A 17,882-nucleotide genomic window follows, 5' to 3' on the forward strand; every position below is an offset into this window, starting at 1 on the left:
TCTGGTGCGTTCCTCGAGATAGCACTTCCTCAGATGAGGTCATCTTTTGGAATAATGCGAGCGAATATGCGACTTTGTGTTTAGCCGAGAGCCTAGCATAGTGCGCCATGCGGGAGCTTATGTAAGTTCTGTTTCTCAACGTTCTGCTGTCATGAACGGGCGCACAGCATAGTGAATGAGTTGCTCAAGCCTGTGCTGGCTAGGCGAAGAGCGTGGGCGATGGACACTGACCTGGGTTCGAGACCTAGTTCGAGGACATTGAGTTCTGGAGCTAATCATTACAACTGCGGTCTGCTGGTGATTCTACTTTGTTCATCGTCTCTAGCTGCAACATTAGCCTCTAGGGTTAACATAGTAATATCTCACTCGGTTGACCCAGATTCGATTCCCGCTTCTATTACAGAGGATTGAAATCTTTATAAAAGGACTGGAACTCATTTGTACTCAGCATCGTGATTACAACTGAGTTCAATTTTGCAGCCATCACAGAATTAGTTCACCATTATTTTTCTTTTCAGCTCAAGGAGCATTACTGGATGGATAATAATAGTAATAATACCGAGCAAGTTGGCTACAGGGTTCGGCCGACTAGGTATTACCATGCATTCGGGAGATGGTGAGTTAGAATCGCACAGTCGGCAGCTCTAATGAGGATTTTCCGTGCTTTTCTATTTTCACACTAGATAGGGCTGTGCCTTCTCAGTCCTATCCCTTCCCTCATATTGACACCTAGGTGCTTACAGTGGTTCATATGATGTGCATTCATCCCGTAAACGCAGTAATTAAAGCTGAGAGGAATTTTCCTCTTGGTGAAATTTACAACCTGACATTTCATCCCACTTACCATCACACCCTTTTCTGCTGTCCGTCTCACAACTTCTTCGATAATTTTATTTGTAGCCGCTCTTAATCCTGTAACTTATTTACTACTCTATACAGTATAACAGAATCAGCAAGAAGTCTTACCTCTGCTTCCAGTTCTTTACTCGTATCGTTTATATATAAGAAATTATAAAGGTCCAATGACACAGCCCTGAGGAACTCTCATATTAACCATTACAGGATCAGATAATGTTTCACCTTCCCTAATTCTCTGAGACAGATATTCTGCAAAATTAGCCACCCATACAATCACACTTTTGTCTAGTCCAGTGGCGCTAATTTTCGTCAGTAGTGTCCCATGATATATTCTGTCAAAAGCCTTGGATAGGTCAATAGCGATACAGTCCATTTGACTTCCTGAATCTTGATGGAGCTGCAGTTTGAGTCTGACTTGTATAACCTTTCGTAACCCGGAACTTCCTTGTGTGAAACGAATTGCTGGTTTCAAAAATGTGTCTAATATAACTTGAAAATAATGCTTTTCCGAAGTTTACATGCAACACATGCCAAGTTTACCCGTCTGTAATTACGAAAACAGTTAATTATCTTCCAAGAAACGTCAAAGAAACTATTGAATTATCACTTGAGGGGACGATACACAAACAAAGTGACCAGCACAATATATTAGTAAGGATTGCGGGTCCGATTACTTTTCATATAACTCTTCTGTTCTCCTACCTGAGTTATCTATTGACTCTCCTCTATTTCCAAGCGGTTTAAATGTGTACAATTTTGTTCCCTTTCCACTCATTAAAATACAGGGAACTTTTCCGAGAAACCAGTGTGTACAGTATTATGCAAAGTGCCATGAGCCAGATGTTTTGCTGGTTGCGATTATCACTGGTGCTGGCAAGGTTTGTTGGAGTCGTTCTCCGTGAAATTATGAAAATCATTTCTGCTAATAACCATAAGAAGGTTTGTGTGTAAGCTGTCACTTGAGTTCCGTAATCTTTTAATGTTAATCATCGTCTCTTTAAGCAAATGTTGACTCAACAACTTCTTTTTAATTTATGAATGTTAAGAAGCTTCTTCTGGCAGTCAGATGGTACTTCAAGAAAGAAAAATACACTGTAAGGTAACTTTCGACAACATTCATTCATGTGAATGCTCTGTAATTTGTATTTATACACTTATTTATTTAATAGTTGTTGCGCGTTCGTTGACGGTTTAGTTTTTGTAATTGCTGCAGTGCTGTAGTAGCACAAGCGATGGACCACATTTCAACTAACAACAATAGCCACTGAGTTTAACTGTTAGAGACCGGATGTTCAGGCGTTGATAGGTTAGAATGCAAACTTACTGAAGCGAGTGACAAGTATATTCCAACCCGGACGACAGAGGTGTTACGAGATTTGCATAAACATTAGGGGCTCGGTCTCTTAGAATCCCTAAAAGTTATGTTACTCCCGTTCCCGAACAGTAGTTATGTTATGGGATTTGCATGAACATTAGGGGCTCGGTCTCTCAGAACCCCTAAATGTTATGTTACTCCCGTTCCCGAACATTAGTTATGTTATGAGATTTGCATAAACATTAGGGGCTCGGTCTCTTAGAATCCCTAAAAGTTATGTTACTCCCGTTCCCGAACAGTAGTTATGTTATGGGATTTGCATAAACATTAGGGGCTCGGTCTCTCAGAACCCCTAAAAGTTATGTTACTCCCGTTACAGTGCGGATGAGCGGGCTAGCCGACACATCCTACTCGACAAGTTAACGTATTATTGCCTAAACATCTGGGCTCTAGAATGACAGCGTTTTTAGGTTTTACGAGCTTACGACATTGTAGGCCGTCAGATTTTGCCTTCTTCCGGGACAAAGTTATTAGGGTATCCGAGGTTAAGCCTGTTGTCAGTAGAATTCCCTTATGAAAACATTTCAGGGTTACAAAATAGAATAGGAATGGGAGACTAGAGGGACAATGAGATTCACAACGAAGAAGACACGCTGAAAAAGAAATTAGCTGTTCGGGTGTTAGGTGGTGAGAAACAGACGGACATGTTAGAATGTGGGACCAAAATAATATTACTGGAATTCTGCGGAATTAGCAAAAATTTGTTAATAAATGAACATTTACGTATACATACGTAAGAGGTATGGTGTGATGTGTAATAGGTATCTATAAGAATAAGGGTCAAAGGGATAAATATGAATAGAACTGTCGTTTGTTGTGTGGAGAAATAATAGAAGAAAAGCACATTTGTTGAAAGTATATTACGGAGACAGACTCACTTAGGGTCAAATATCTCTCATGTATTAACCTCTCGGGAGAGGTAGGAAAGCAGGAGAAGTAGGTTTTTTTAAAATGTTGAAAATATTTCGTAGCCGAAAAAGTATGGGTAAAATGTAAATTTAATCAACTGTCCTGAACATTGAAGAGTTAAAGTGCCCGGGAAGATTTAAAATTGTGAGTCTGGAATAGCTCTATCAAACTAGAAAGACACATTTCGAAAGTCACTTCCTGCCTAAATGCATTTTCGGAAAAACAGCCTAAAATCGCTTGTTTTATTTTTGATTCAAATCGTAGTCAAATTAACTTATTTATATAATTATTTCTATAATGTGTTCGTTGGTTCAATACCCTCAGGTATTTTTTGACTTTTTGAAAAATATCCACACCCGGTGTAGTTATAAGGGCTTAAGTGAAACTCTGCATTGGCTTACATTGGCTCTCGTAATGGTAGAAAAAGGCAAACTTCTTATCTAATCGACCGGATAAAATTGATTAAGGAAAGGACTGTAAATTTTAGGAATTAAGAATATATTCTCATACTTTATTATATTTTATTTACCTAAGAAGGGCTAGAACTATTTCTAATTTTTTTTTACGTCGAACCGACACAGATAGGTCTTATGGCGACGATGGGATAGGAAAGAGCTAGAGCCAGGAATGGGAAGAAACAGCCTGTGCCCTGAACTGAGGTTCAGACCCCTTGTGTGAAAATGGAAAACCACCGAAAACCATCTTCAGGGCTGCCGGCAGTGGGATTCGAATGCACTATCTCCCGAATGCAAGCTCACTGCTGCGCGACTCTAACCGCACGGCCAGCTCGCCAGAAAAGATCACAATATGAATATAAAGGTTGAATTCAAGAGGACAAATTGGGAGAAAATATTCGTTTATAGGAAGAGGAGTTAGGGATTGGAATAATTTACCAAGGGAGATGTTCGGTACATTTCCAAATTCTTTGCAATTATTTAAAAAAAATACTAGGTAAACAACACATAGGGGCTCTGCCACCTGGGCGCAGATCATTGGTGACTGATTGAGTAATTGACTGATACTGTACAATACTCGTCCACATATGGCACGTATCTATGAACTGCCTGCATGATGTTGAGGTAATTCTTTGGCCATCAAGATCTCCAGATCTATCCCCGATAGAACATGTGTGGGACCAGCTCGGACCTCAACTCCGTCCCTGCGCCAACATCCAGGATATGGAGGTCCAGCTACAACTGTTGTGGGCCAGCTTGCCTCAGGAGAGGGCACAACACCTGTATGATATCTTTCTTAACCGAATCACTGCATGCATCCACGTACAAGGTGGTGCAACGACGTACTGACAAAGGAGCATTTGTTCGTAGTGATGGGATACTCGAATACAAAATAATAGCTTATCCGATTATTTAATTTTCTTCGTTTATACACTATATTTCGATTATTCATTCGAATGAATGAGGCAATCAAAAATTGAATGTTTTGTCCATCCGATTATTTTTCGATTATTCATTCGAAACTCCATTTGAGTGAATGAGGCGATCGAGTAGTGAATATTTTGTCCATCGGATTATTTTTCGATTATTCATTGGAAACTCCATTCGAATGAATGAAGCAGTCGAACAATGAATATTTTGTCCATCCGATTATTTTGCGATTATTCTTTCGAAACTCCATTCGAATGAACGAAGCAATCGAACAGTGAATATTTTATCCATCCGATTATTTTTCGATTATTCATTCAAATGAATGAAGCAAGCGAACAGTGAATGTTTTGTCCATCCGATTATTTTTCGATTATTCATTCAAAACTCCATTCGAATGAATGTGTAATCGAATAGTGAATTTTTCCATTAAATTATTTATCGATTATTCATTCGGAACTGCCTTAGAATGAATGAGGCAATTGAATAGTGAATATTTGTTCATCCGATTATTTTTCGATTATTTATTCGAAACTCCATTCGAATGAACGAAGCAATCGAACAGTGAATATTTTGTCCATCCGATTATTTTTCGATTATTCATTCGAAACTCCATTCGAATGAATGAAGCAATCGAACAGTGAATATTTTGTCCATCCGAATATTTTTCGCTTATTGATTCGAAACTCCATTCGAATGAATGAAGGAATCGAATAGTGAATATTTTGTCCATCGGATTATTTTTCGATTATTCATTCGGAACTGCCTTCGGATGAATGAGGCAATTGAATAGTGAATATTTTGTCCATCCGATTATTTTTCGATTGTTCATTCAAATGAATGAGGAAATCGAATAGTAAATATTTTGTCCATGCGATTATTTTTCGATGGCAGCCCTGAAGATGGTTTTCCGTGGTTTCCCATTTTCACGCCGGGCAAATGCTGGGGCTGTACCTTAATTAAGGCCACGGCCGCTTCCTTCCCAGTCCTAGCCCTTTCCTGTCCCATCGTTGCCATAAGACCTATCTGTGTCGGTGCGACGTAAAGTAAATAGCATATATATATTATCCATCCGGCACACTTAAACCGAAAAATTGATTCATGACGCATCCGAATGTTCTATGCGACACAATTGAAAGATATTTGAAACTCATTCGATTATTTTATCCGATTATCTGAATAATTGGATGGAGGTTATTCAATCATCCCATCTCTAGTCTTTCGTTTCACTTGATTTTATTATCAGTCACGTAAAATCACGTATTCAGAGGTTATGTGAGGAGTTCATTTTCCCCTCTCCTTCTAGCTGCTTAACTTTTCTTTAGTGTCGGTGAGTATATTTATTGTACTGCCTCATCTGCAGCGCAATGTCTCGTTATCAACAATGTTGGTCAATAAATCAACAGAGGATGCAATTTGTATTTATCTTCTTTACCAACGTCTGATGCAGCGTGTAATAGAACTCGTCATAATCCATAGAGCCGCCCGGTTGCGTGATAGGTTACGACGGCAGACGGGACACGTAAACTACTCTCATGGATATATTATGTCGTAACGTTAACTTACACACACACATGTTAACTGTAAAATTTCATACCTTAATGTTCGTGGCTCCTGTCTTAAGCAATCATTATCCGCAGTCACACTTTTAAGGCATCACATTTAGCATTTTCAATTCTACTAAACAGTGAAAATAATACAGGTTGTAAAAGGTGAGGCACCATCTCGCTAGAATGTTGACCGATGCAAGTCTGATCAACTGAAATGAAAGATACGCTAGGTAATAAGTTACAAGTGAGTAATGATAATTATTACAGCAAGGGAGGATAGCATTTTGGTGGGCAGCTCCCGTCACATCAAAAAGTGAGTAAAATACTCATAAAATAAACGCCTCTATGGCGTACTGGTTAGTGTGATTAGCTGCCACTCCGGGAGGCCCGAGTTCGATTCTCGGCTCTGATACGAAATTTGAAAAGTGGTAAGAGGACTGGAACGAGGTCCACTCAGCCTCGAGAGGTCAACTGAGCAGAGGTGGGGGGGTAGGAGGATCGACTATCACCTCAGCAATCCTCCAAGCAAGTGCCGGAATTGTACCTAACTTAAGGCCACGGCCGCTTCCTTCCCTCTTCCTTGTCTACCCCTTCCAATCTTAGCGGGTGAGGCCGCCTGGGCGAGGCACTGGTCCTTCTTCCCAGTTGAATCCTCCCGGTCAAAACTCTCACGCTCCAGGACACTGCCCTTGAGGCGGTAGAGGTGGGATCCCTTGCTGTGTCTGAGAGAAAACTAACCCTGGAGGGTAAAAGGAGAAAGAAAGAAAGAAAGAAAGAAAGAAAGAAAGAAAGAAAGAAAGAAAGAAAGAAAATAAATGATAAGAAAAATAATGTTGCTATGTTTTGGACATATTTACAGAATGGATGATAACAGATTGACAAAATACTTATTGAAGTACCTTTGGAGAAAAAGTCAACAGGAAGTTGGATACAAGATCAAAGGAAAGGTTTAGGAAGAGAAGGGGAAACTATGGGAAGAGATATTTTTAAAATTAGGTGTAAGAATGGAAGGATTTCAAGGAACAATGGAAAGGAAACTCGATCCAACGTGGTCTGAGGAGATAATAATAAAGCATAGTGCAATGGTGAAGGAATAGTGGAAAGAAAGGAAGAGAAAACAACAAGGAAGGAGAAATTAAAATTGACACGTGGTCCCTAGGAGGCCTCGTCGTAAAGAATGGAGAAGAAGAAGTAGATGAAGAAGAAAAAATAATTCATAGCATGAATATATCTTCTTCTTCTTCTTCTTCTTCTTCTTCTTCTTCTTCTTCTTCTACCACTTTTTCCACACCTGTGGTGTCGCGGGTGCAAGCTGTATCGCACATGTTGATCTGATTCTGTTTTACGACCGGATGCCCTTCCTGACCCAACCATATGTTGAGGGATGTAATCACTATTGCGTGTTTCTGTGTTGGTTGGAAGTGTAGTGTATTGTCTGAATATGAAGAGGACAAACTCAAACACCCAGTCCCCGAACCGTAAACGTTAATCAGACGTGATTAAAAATCCCCGAACCGGCCGGAAATCGAATCCGCGACTCCCTGAACCGAAGGCCTCAACGCTGACCATTCAGCCAAGGAATGGGATCCATACAATGAATACGTATGAATGAATAAATAAATAATGAAATTAGTAAATATAAATAAATACATAGATAATAATTAAATTAACGCATACATATCTTCTTTACAGACTCCTTTCAGCGATCAGTCTGCAAGTCTCTGTGAATTTACTAACCGCCGCCTCAGTTTTCTGTTTGTAATTAGTTCTATGGCCTCGTTTAGTTCTATACCTCGTATCTTCAAATCGTTAGAAACTGAGCGTAACCATCTTCGTCTTGGTCTCTCTCTACTTCCCCATGTGGGTGGTAGAATAACACCCACGGTATCCCCTGCCTGTCGTAAAAGGTGACTGTAAGGGGTACCAGGGGCTCTCACATTGGCAGCGTGTGTTGGCGACCGCGAGGCCCTTAGCTGAGTCCTGAAGTCACTTTCACTTAATTGCGCCAGGCTCCTCACTTTCATCTATTCTATCCGACCTCACTTGGTCAACTCTTGTTCTTTTCCGACCCTGACCTAATTAGGTTTTGAGGCCTAGGGAGTTTTAAATTGTCACGCCCTTCGTGGCCATTGTCTTCCTTTGGCCGATACCTTCATTTTTTGAAGTATCGGATCCCTTCCATTTTTCTCTTTGATTAATGTTAATAGAGGATTGTTGCCTAGTTGTACTTCCCCTTAAAACAATTATCACCACCACCACCACCACTCTCCTTCTGCTTCTCTTACCCTCTATCAGATAATCCATTATTCTCCTAGGTAACCTGTCGTCCACCATACATGTTTACAAGGAATGAAAACTTAATGCGAAGATAATGAGAAAATAGTTGCCATAGCACTTGATTTCGTTCAACTCAATACGGCAAATGAAAGGGAATCCTGATAAATGTTAACGTCTTTTACGATGTTTTACTTGTGAGGATTGTCTTGTCTTTCGTTCTGGGAGACTTAACACCCAAGTGACACACGCTTCCTCTAATTAGGTATCCTCCGCCTATCGTAAGAGGCTACTAAAAGGGGCGAAGCAGGAAATAGTGTGGTGATCTTGCAGTTTGGTGAACATTAAGTAAGGAATACGGCGCTGAAAGGTAGCAAGTAGTTGACTATGTGATTTCCTTCTCTGATTGTGCTACACGTAGGAGTGGTTGGGGGTATAACGACTTAATTCTTTCTTCCCCCTGTGGGTGGGGGACGCAGACGAATACTACACCCACGGTATCCTCTGCCTATCGTAAGAGACGACTAAAAGGGACGACCAAGGAATGATGAAATTAGAACCGCGAGAATAATTGTGATTAGTACCATCATGCGAAGAAAACCATGGGTCTATTATATAGGAGCAGTACCGTTATGTGAGGAACCTATGGGCCTGGATGTTGTTTTTTTTTGCTAGCGGCTTTACGTCGCACCGACACAGATAGGTCTTATGGCGACGATGGGATAGGAAAGGCCTAGGAGTTGGAAGGAAGCGGCCGTGGCCTTAATTAAGGTACAGCCCCAGCATTTGCCTGGTCTGAAAATGGGAAACCACGGGAAACCATTTTCAGGGCTGCCGATAGTGGGATTCGAACCTACTATCTCCCGGATGCAACCTCACAGCCGCGCGCCTCTACACGCACGGCTAACTCGCCCGGTGGCCTGGATGTTGCTTATGATGGAGGTTATAATGTGTATTGCACTGTGTTCAGAATGGGTCTGTGTTACCTATGCTAGTGGCTTTACGTCGCACCGACACAGACAGGTCTTATGGCGACGGTAGGATAGGAAAGGGCTAGGAGTGGGAAGGAAGCGGCCGTGGCCTTAATTAAGGTACAGGCCCAGCATTTTCCTGGTGTGAAAATGGGAAATCACGGAAAACTATCTTGAGGGCTGCCGACAATGGGATTCGAACCCACTATCTCCCTGATGCAAGCTCATAGCTGCGCGCCCCTAACCGCACGCCCAACTTGCCCGGTATGTTACATATGAGTTGTACCATTTTATGAGAAACACCACGGGTTTGGCTGACCCCCGTGATTACTACCACTATTTAAGGAAAACCATTGGTCTGAGAGTAGTACCATTATGTAAGGAACACCATGGGCTTGTGTTGCCTGTGGACGTTACCATAATGTGCGATTCACCATGGTCTGCATTGCCTATGATTTGTACCACTATATGAGCGACGCCCTGAGTATACGTGGCCGGTGATTATTTCCACCAAGTGAGGAACACCATGGGTCTGCGTTGCTTGTGAGTTGTACCTCTATGTGCGAAACACCATGGCTTTGTGTTAACTGCGATTGGTGCGTGACATACCATGGGTCTACATTACCTGTGATTAGTACCACCTTGCGAGATACACCAACAGTCTTTGTTGCCTGTGATCATTACCACTATAGGAGGAACACCATGGTTCTGCTTTACCAGTGATTAGTACCATTATGGGGGGCCGGTGACATGGATTTTGGACCGCCTTTAGATAAGTATCCCGGTAAAGAAAGCCAAGAATAACGGCAGAGAGGACCACACGACACCTCGTAATCATCATCATCATCATCATCATCATCATCATCATCATCATCATCATCATCATCATATAATTCTTCATTATGCCGTTCGAAGGCCCTTGGTTCAATACTTCAGAATACTCAATGTTTAAAAACATGTGCCGTATTCAATCCGGCCGATTTAATTGGAAGTGCTGTCTCCAGGACGTGTTAGCGTACCCTCAGTAAATACACACTCGGGCAACTCTGTAATAATGAATCCTTGTTGTCATACGCTGTTTTTTCTTCTCTCTCTTGGGGAATTCATTCATGAAATTTTGCCTTTGACTTTTGATAGACTCTGTATAGCGTCCCGGTCTCGTGGTGTAGCGGTAGTTTGTCCCATACTCAGGGATGCCAGGTTCTATTCCTGCCTCGTCCCAGGATTCTAATCCTGCACTGATGATAAGGACAGAGTTCTACCGCAGTGTCTCCAGGACGGACTCTGCCTGTTCTCAAGGAAGTGTCTACTTAATACATGCAGACTGTGGGGGTTACACGACATTATAATCCCAGAAGTGAAGCCTTACCAGTTGAAAGCTCATTAATTCTTTGTTGTTAAAACATGAAATTATTATCCTCTTTACTTTTAGAAGTTAAGTGCTCTTTTAGTGTTTCCAAGAAGGAGTTAGCCGGGTTATGAACCAGGCCGCGCGCGCTGGCCGTGACGAGAGGTGGGCCCTCAGGCTGGTGAGAAGGGACGACCACATCTCTGTCGTCAGGACGTGTGCTGCCCTCACAGGTGTTTGTTTACCTTGTGATGTGTACAGTTTGTCCAACTTGTGGGAAGGAAAGAGAAGGAGGGTAAGGAAGGGGGAAATGGAAACTAAACAAAGGGAAGAAAAGAAAGAGAAAATTAGGAAAATGAAGGCGGGAAAAGGAAGGGAGGGAAAAGAAGGGAAGAGAAGGAAGTTAAAGAAGGGAGGTGATGGAAGAGAAGAAAGAGGACTGAAGGAAGGAAGGGAGGTAGGAGGGAGAAAACGAAAGATAACACAAGGAAGGTAAGGATTGGAGGAATTAAATGGAAAAAGGGAGCAAGAAGTAAGGTAAGAAAGAGAGGAAATAAAAGAAAAGGATGAAAAGAAGAGAGGTAAGAAAGAGAGGAACTGGGAAAAAGATAAAAAAGGTAGGAAATAAAAGGAAAGAGGAGAACGGAAGAGAGGCAAGAAAGAGAACAGAAGAAACATAAGAAAGGGAGGAAGTATAAGGAAAGAATATAAAGGAAGCGAGCTGAAGACAAGGTAACGGAACGTAAGGGAAGGAAAGGGAACAATAGCAGAAGAGAAGGTAAGAGAAGGGGAGATAGAGGGAGAGAAGGGAAAGTAAGGGAAGGGAAGCAAGGGAATGAAAGAGAAAATGAGGGAAGATGAGGATGGGTGGATCAAGAAGGAAAGGGAAGGGAAAGGTGACCTGAAAGACGTAGAGGAAATGGAAGATATGAGAAGGTATGATTAGGGCGGGGCAGAAGAAGATGAGAAGGAATGTGGACGACTCTCAAGCCTAATAAACTCCGTTGAGAGGAGAGATCAAGACTTGATGAAAGGAGAAAGGACACAAAAAGTCATAACATGATACTAGCATAAGTACGTGGATCTAGTGAGGCAGGGGGCAGTGAAATTTAAGCTAACATAAATGCCCCTGCACTTCGTCTCAGGACCAGTCAGCAACTGGAGTCTGGGGAGTAAGATATGTAATAATAATAATAATAATAATAATAATAATAATAATAATAATAATAATAATAATAATAATAATAATAATAATAATAATAATAATAATAATAATAATAATAATAATAATAATAATTAGACTCCAAGTGTTTATGCAGTAATAGGTAGCAAGTAACAAGTATACTCTACCCTGCACAACTGTTATGCTATGCGTTTTCCATAAATATTAGGGTTACGGCCCATCAGAACCCCTCGCATTTGTTATTCTCATCACATTACGAAAGAGCAGGCTACCCGACACTTCTTACTAACCAAATTAGGTGTAGTTCTAACCTTTTACAGCGTAAAAATCCTGAGTCTAATAATAATAATAATAATAATAATAATAATAATAATAATAATAATAATAATAATAATAATAATTTTAACCCATATGAATCCAACTGCCATGTTCACTGGCATTCATAGGAATCCGCCAAATTTTTAAAGTGCAGCGTTGGTGTTAATAGACTGGAGTCAAAATGCCTTCAGCAGGACTGTTCCGAAATGCCGCGAACGAGTCTGAAATTGCCTTGTCTGCAACGAATAAGGTATTGCAATACGAAGAAGAAGAGGAAGAAGAAGAAGAATAAGAAGAAGAATAAGAAGAATAAGAAGAAGGAGCTATATTTGATCGAGTAAACCCTTAGCAACTGTTATTTTTCTTTCTTTCACGGCTCTTCCTAATACAGAAGAAGAAAAGAAGAAAAAGAAGCCATTATGATGGAGTAAGCCCTTGATACTGTTCTTTTTCTGACTTTCTCCACCGCTTTATTCTAAAGCAGACGAAAAAGAAGCAGAAGAAAAAAAGGAAAAACGAATAAGTCATATTTGATTTAGTAAGCCCTCAGCCATTGTTCTTTTCCTTTGCCTCGTTTTTCTTAAAAGAGAATTATAATAGTATAAAGAAGAAGAAAAAATAAAGAGAAGGAAGAATGAAAGGAAGGAAAGACGCCATATTTGATCGAGTAAGTCCTTAGCAACATTTCTTTTTTCTTTCTCCACTGATTTTCCTACAGGAGAAGGAAAGAAGTGGGAGAAAAAAGCAAGACAATAAGAAGGAATATGATCAAGTAAGCCCTGAGCAACTGATATTTTTCATTTTTTTCACGGTTTCTCCTAATACAGAATAAGAAGAAAATAAGAGAAAGAAAAAGAGGATGAGAAAAGAAGAAAAAGAAGCCATATTTAATTGAGCAAGCCCACAGGAACTGCTCTATTTCTTCATTTCTCCACCGCTTTTCGAATACTCTAATGGGGCTACAGATGTGGACCAGTACGTTTATGGGTATTTACCCCTAAGACCGAGCGCGTACCAGTCCACTTTGGGTTAAATCTACTCTCACGGTTTTCAGAGATACTGGTGTCCTGCGAATTTTATCCGACTGGCGTTCTTTTACATGCGTGTATGCCTATTGACACGAGGCTGGCGTATCTGAACACTTCCGATTACCACTGGCTTGAGGCAGGATCGAAGCCAAGAACTTTGGTTCAGAAAGCCAGCTCGTACAGATTGGATTTAGGCTGGGAATAGATACAGATCCGTGAAGGGCAATCGGGCAGGAGTGATTAAGCTAGGGAGACTAGTACAAAGTTCCAGGTCCGGTGGTCACAAGCTGTGGCCACTTGGGAGGAAATTTCATCACGTTCTAAGTCAACGTTCCAAATTAGGTCATTCCTTTGTTACTATTCCCGCTAAGCGTGACATCTGAAGAGTGGCTGAGTGACCACACGAAGAGCTTGAAGGCCATAAAAGCCAGAATGGGACGAAAGTAAGATGAGAATGGTGCAGCGGTTCTCTTCCTGTGCGGTGGTTCCTGATACAGCAATTATGTCAGAGTAAGCAGTTAACTTTCCATTTCTGTTCACCGCAAGTGGATGTGACCAACAGAACGTTATTAATATTTCTCCCGTACACGTAATTCTGGTAACGGTCTGCTGAGTCTGAAGATACCAAAGTGACCGCAAGTGTTCGTGGAGGTACAGCACTGAAATACTTACACTCCAACTAATCGCTCCACCCCCTGTGGGTGGGGGATCCAGACGGTATCCCCTGTCTGTCGTAAAATAAATAAAATAAATAAATTAGCCGTATGAATCCCCTAAGGGCTATGGCCTCCTGCAATGCAGGGACAGTGCTCAGTTTAGCTCATCAGGTGAGCAGGTCCTGAAAAGCATTATTATATTGGTTAATCTGTAGTTTTTCATGATAATGTATTACCGCATTTTGTACACTTGTGTAGTCTCATCCCCGAGTGAATGAAATTGTGTTTTTCTGGAACAACAATTCGCGAAAACGCACTGTTGCATTAATGACACGTGTACACTTTTATCCCAGGGAGGGTTCAGGTTGTTTCTAGGTAAAAGCGTTAACTTGCACTCTTCGTTCCTGCATAGCTTCTTCTCCGAATGTTGTAGACGTTTCTTGTAATTTCTTGAGCTTATCCTCAGTTGAAATTCTCCTGACATACATTGCAGGTGCATGTCCTCCTTCCACTATGTGTTACGTGATGAGTTATTAAATCACTACTGCATGCAAAAGTCTGTCTGACATTCGTCTTGCTATTCTCCCGAGTGCACAGAAGATGACCATCACGGTATCCTCTTCGTCGAAGCGTACAGTTGTATGTTGTATTCTTCGCCTCTGTCCTGAGAGCGTACTTCAACATATTTTACACTTGCTCGGCTTCTTTCCGCAGTGTACGCGAGGATGATAATTTTATATTCACCACTTCATAAAAACCTATTTTTATCAATTTTACTGTATTATGCCGTAGTGATCAGAGAGGTGATCTCCAGGTCTCTTTGCGGAAGCGCACTGTTGCATATTTCACTGCTGCACAATATCTATAATATGTGTCTTGATCGACCTATGTTATCACAGGGCTTGAGCAAAGGTGTATCCCGTAAGGTCAGTGATCTCTGCACACAGTTTTTCCCAGCTCTTTCCACTCTTGCCTTATCTTTGCTGTTCTTGTCCATTGTTTTCCTCCCCATCTCGCAAATCAGTCTGCCCATCTAGTTCTTTGCCTTCCCACGTTCCGTCTTCCTTCCTTGTCTGTCGTAAGAGGAGACTAAAAGGGGCCCTGGGGCTCTCAACTTGAGAGCGTGGGTTCGCGACTACCAGGCCGTTATTTGAATCCTGGCATTGTTTCCACTTACTTGTACCAGGCTCCTCACTTTCATCTATCCTGACCGATCTCCCTTGGTCAATTCTTGTTCTTTTCCGACCCCGATGGTATTAGAACATTCAAGGCGTAGGGAGTCTTTCATTTTCACGACGTTCGTGGCTCTTGCCTTTCTTCATCTGTTACTTCATTTTCCGAAGTGACGAATACCTTCTTCCTCTCTTTCTCTCTCTACCTCTCTCTCTACTCTCTGTGGGTGGAGGACGCAGACGAAGAATACACCCACGGTATCCCCTGCCTGTCCTAAGACGCGCCTAAAAGGGGCTACAAAGGGATGATTGTATTAGAACCATGAAACTACTTGTGATTTGTACCATCACGCCGGGATGCCATGGGTCGCCTTCACTTGCGAGTAGTAGGACCTACCACTCTGTTAGGTACACAATAGGTTTGTGATTAGTAGCAGCAGAGAGCGATTCACTGTGGGTTTCCAGTATTTGTGATTAGTACCATAGTGAGACTCACCACGGATCTGGGTGTTGCCCGTGCGACACCATTGGTTTGCGTTGCCTGTGATTTGTACCCACTATGTGAGAAACACCATAGGCCTGCGTTACCTGTGCGACATACAATACTTGTGAGTAGTATCATTATGTTTGGATCACCGTGAGTTTACGCTACTTTTGATTAGTACTGCAACTTGAGAAATACCACGGTTTCACTTTACTAGCGATAAGTACCAGTATGGGGGACCGTTGACGTGGATTTTGAACCCCTTTGGACAACAAACATAATCGATTCAGGATTGTGCAGTCCCTTGGACAGTGATAAAGTTTCTGAGAAGGTGAGGCGTTGCGGATCACATTCACTAATTGTTTTAAATTCATATTCATCCATCCATTCTTCATCACCACGTTTTGAATTCTAGTCTGTGGTTAAATTTTGTACTTTTAAATTGTCATTGCATTTTGTCTCATTTCGTACCATTAGGGGTCGATGACCTGGATGTTAGGGCCCTTTAAACAAGCATCATCATCTTCATCATCATCATCATCATCATCATCATCATCATCAACATGATCATCAAGTAATTGCTCCAGAAAAAGACCGACTGAGATTTGAGTGTATTTGCAGAAGGTAACAAATCCCAAAGGAGAGGGGATACACGCTCAGAGTGCAAAATTTAAACTGAAAATTCTTTTTAGAACTTTTGTTATGTTTAGAAAAATAAATGCATTCTTATACAACGTATTTCTGTGAAAACTTGTAGTTTAAAAATAAAAAAGAATAACTGAGCGAGTTTGCCGTGTGCAGCTGTGAGCTTGCATTCAGGAGATGGTGGGTTCGAACCTCACTGTCGGCAGCTCTGAAGATGACTTTCCGTGGTTTCCCATTTTCACACCAGGTAAATGCTGGAGCTGGAACTTAATTAAGCGCACGGTTGCTTCCATCCAACTCCTAACCCTTTCCTGAACCATGGTCACAATAAGATCTATCTATGTTGATCATCGGAAAACTGACCTACCGTATTTAAATACAACGCAAGCTAAGTCATCTGCGTACAGACCATGAAGGCCCTTGGAGGTTTTTTGGTTTCTTGTGGCTATTTCTAGCCGGGTGCAGCCCTTGTAAGGCAGACCGTCCGAAGAGGGTGGCGGCATCTGCCATGTGTAGGTAACTGCGTGTTACTGTGGTGGAGGATAGTGTTATGTGTGGTGTGTGAGTTGCAGGGATGTTGGGGACAGCGCAAACACCCAGCCCCCCGAGCCATTGGAATTAACCAAATGAAGGTTAAAATCTCCGACCCGGCCGGGAATCGAACCCGGGACCCTATGAACCGAAGGCCAGTACGCTGACCATTCAGCCAACTAGTCGGACACCCTTGGAGGGGTGGAAGGTAAAGACTTCCACTATCTGTAACCTCAGTACTTGATGGGGTAGAATGGTTAGCTCTACGCCCGGCCGCCTTTGCCCCCAGGAGTTAACCTACTACTCATTTTTGGTGTAGGCTGAGTGAACCTGAGGGCCATGTGCACCTTCGGAAGTGGAAATCTCGTTTCTTAAAAATTTTACGACTTCCTGACGGGGATTCGAACCCACGTCCTTCCGGGTGAATCGAGCACGCCTTTATCGCCTCGGCCAGGCAGACCCTGTATTTCAGTGTTTGGAGTTTAAATGCTGAAAAGTACCAAATCCATCCTTTAAAAACAGAATTTCTTAAACAACAAGTTTTTAACAGAAATACTTTGTATAACAATGCATTCGTTGTGTCTAAACATAACAAAAGTACTCGTTGTTTAAATGACACCGGTCAAGACATCGTGCAGGCTGTGATTTGAAGTAATGACTGAGAGACATGTTTTCAATGAGGGACGTTAGAGTACAGATGGTGAAAGTGATCTTGCAGGTTGATATGACAAGTATTGATAGAACGCCATAGCTAAATGTCTGAGTGGTGGTGATGATGATTATTGTTTTTAGAGGAAGTACAACTAGACAACCATCCTCTATACTAAACGATTGACTCCAAATTCCAAAAACGATTCTTTAAATGTAAATAAATTAATTGTTACCAGTTAGAGTTTTATTTATTGAACGACATGTTTACAATCATTTGATTTTCTTGAAGGGAAGTTCGACACCATTTTCTTTCTTAGGAACATACACATTTTAAAAAATATTATTCTGAATGCTATTAATCTAAAATTTTGAACATTTGTGCGTTTTGATTCACGTGAATATTTCTCACTTTCTTCCATACACGGATCATGGATAGTGGCTTTTCAGCATTATAGAGATTCAGAAGAAAGTTTGAAGAAAATCATGGTAGGAAACAATGTGTGAAATTATAATTATATTGTATACTGTAAGGTATTCAATTATAATT

Source organism: Anabrus simplex, chromosome 12 (assembly GCF_040414725.1).
Source record: "Anabrus simplex isolate iqAnaSimp1 chromosome 12, ASM4041472v1, whole genome shotgun sequence".
Taxonomy (NCBI): domain Eukaryota; kingdom Metazoa; phylum Arthropoda; class Insecta; order Orthoptera; family Tettigoniidae; genus Anabrus; species Anabrus simplex.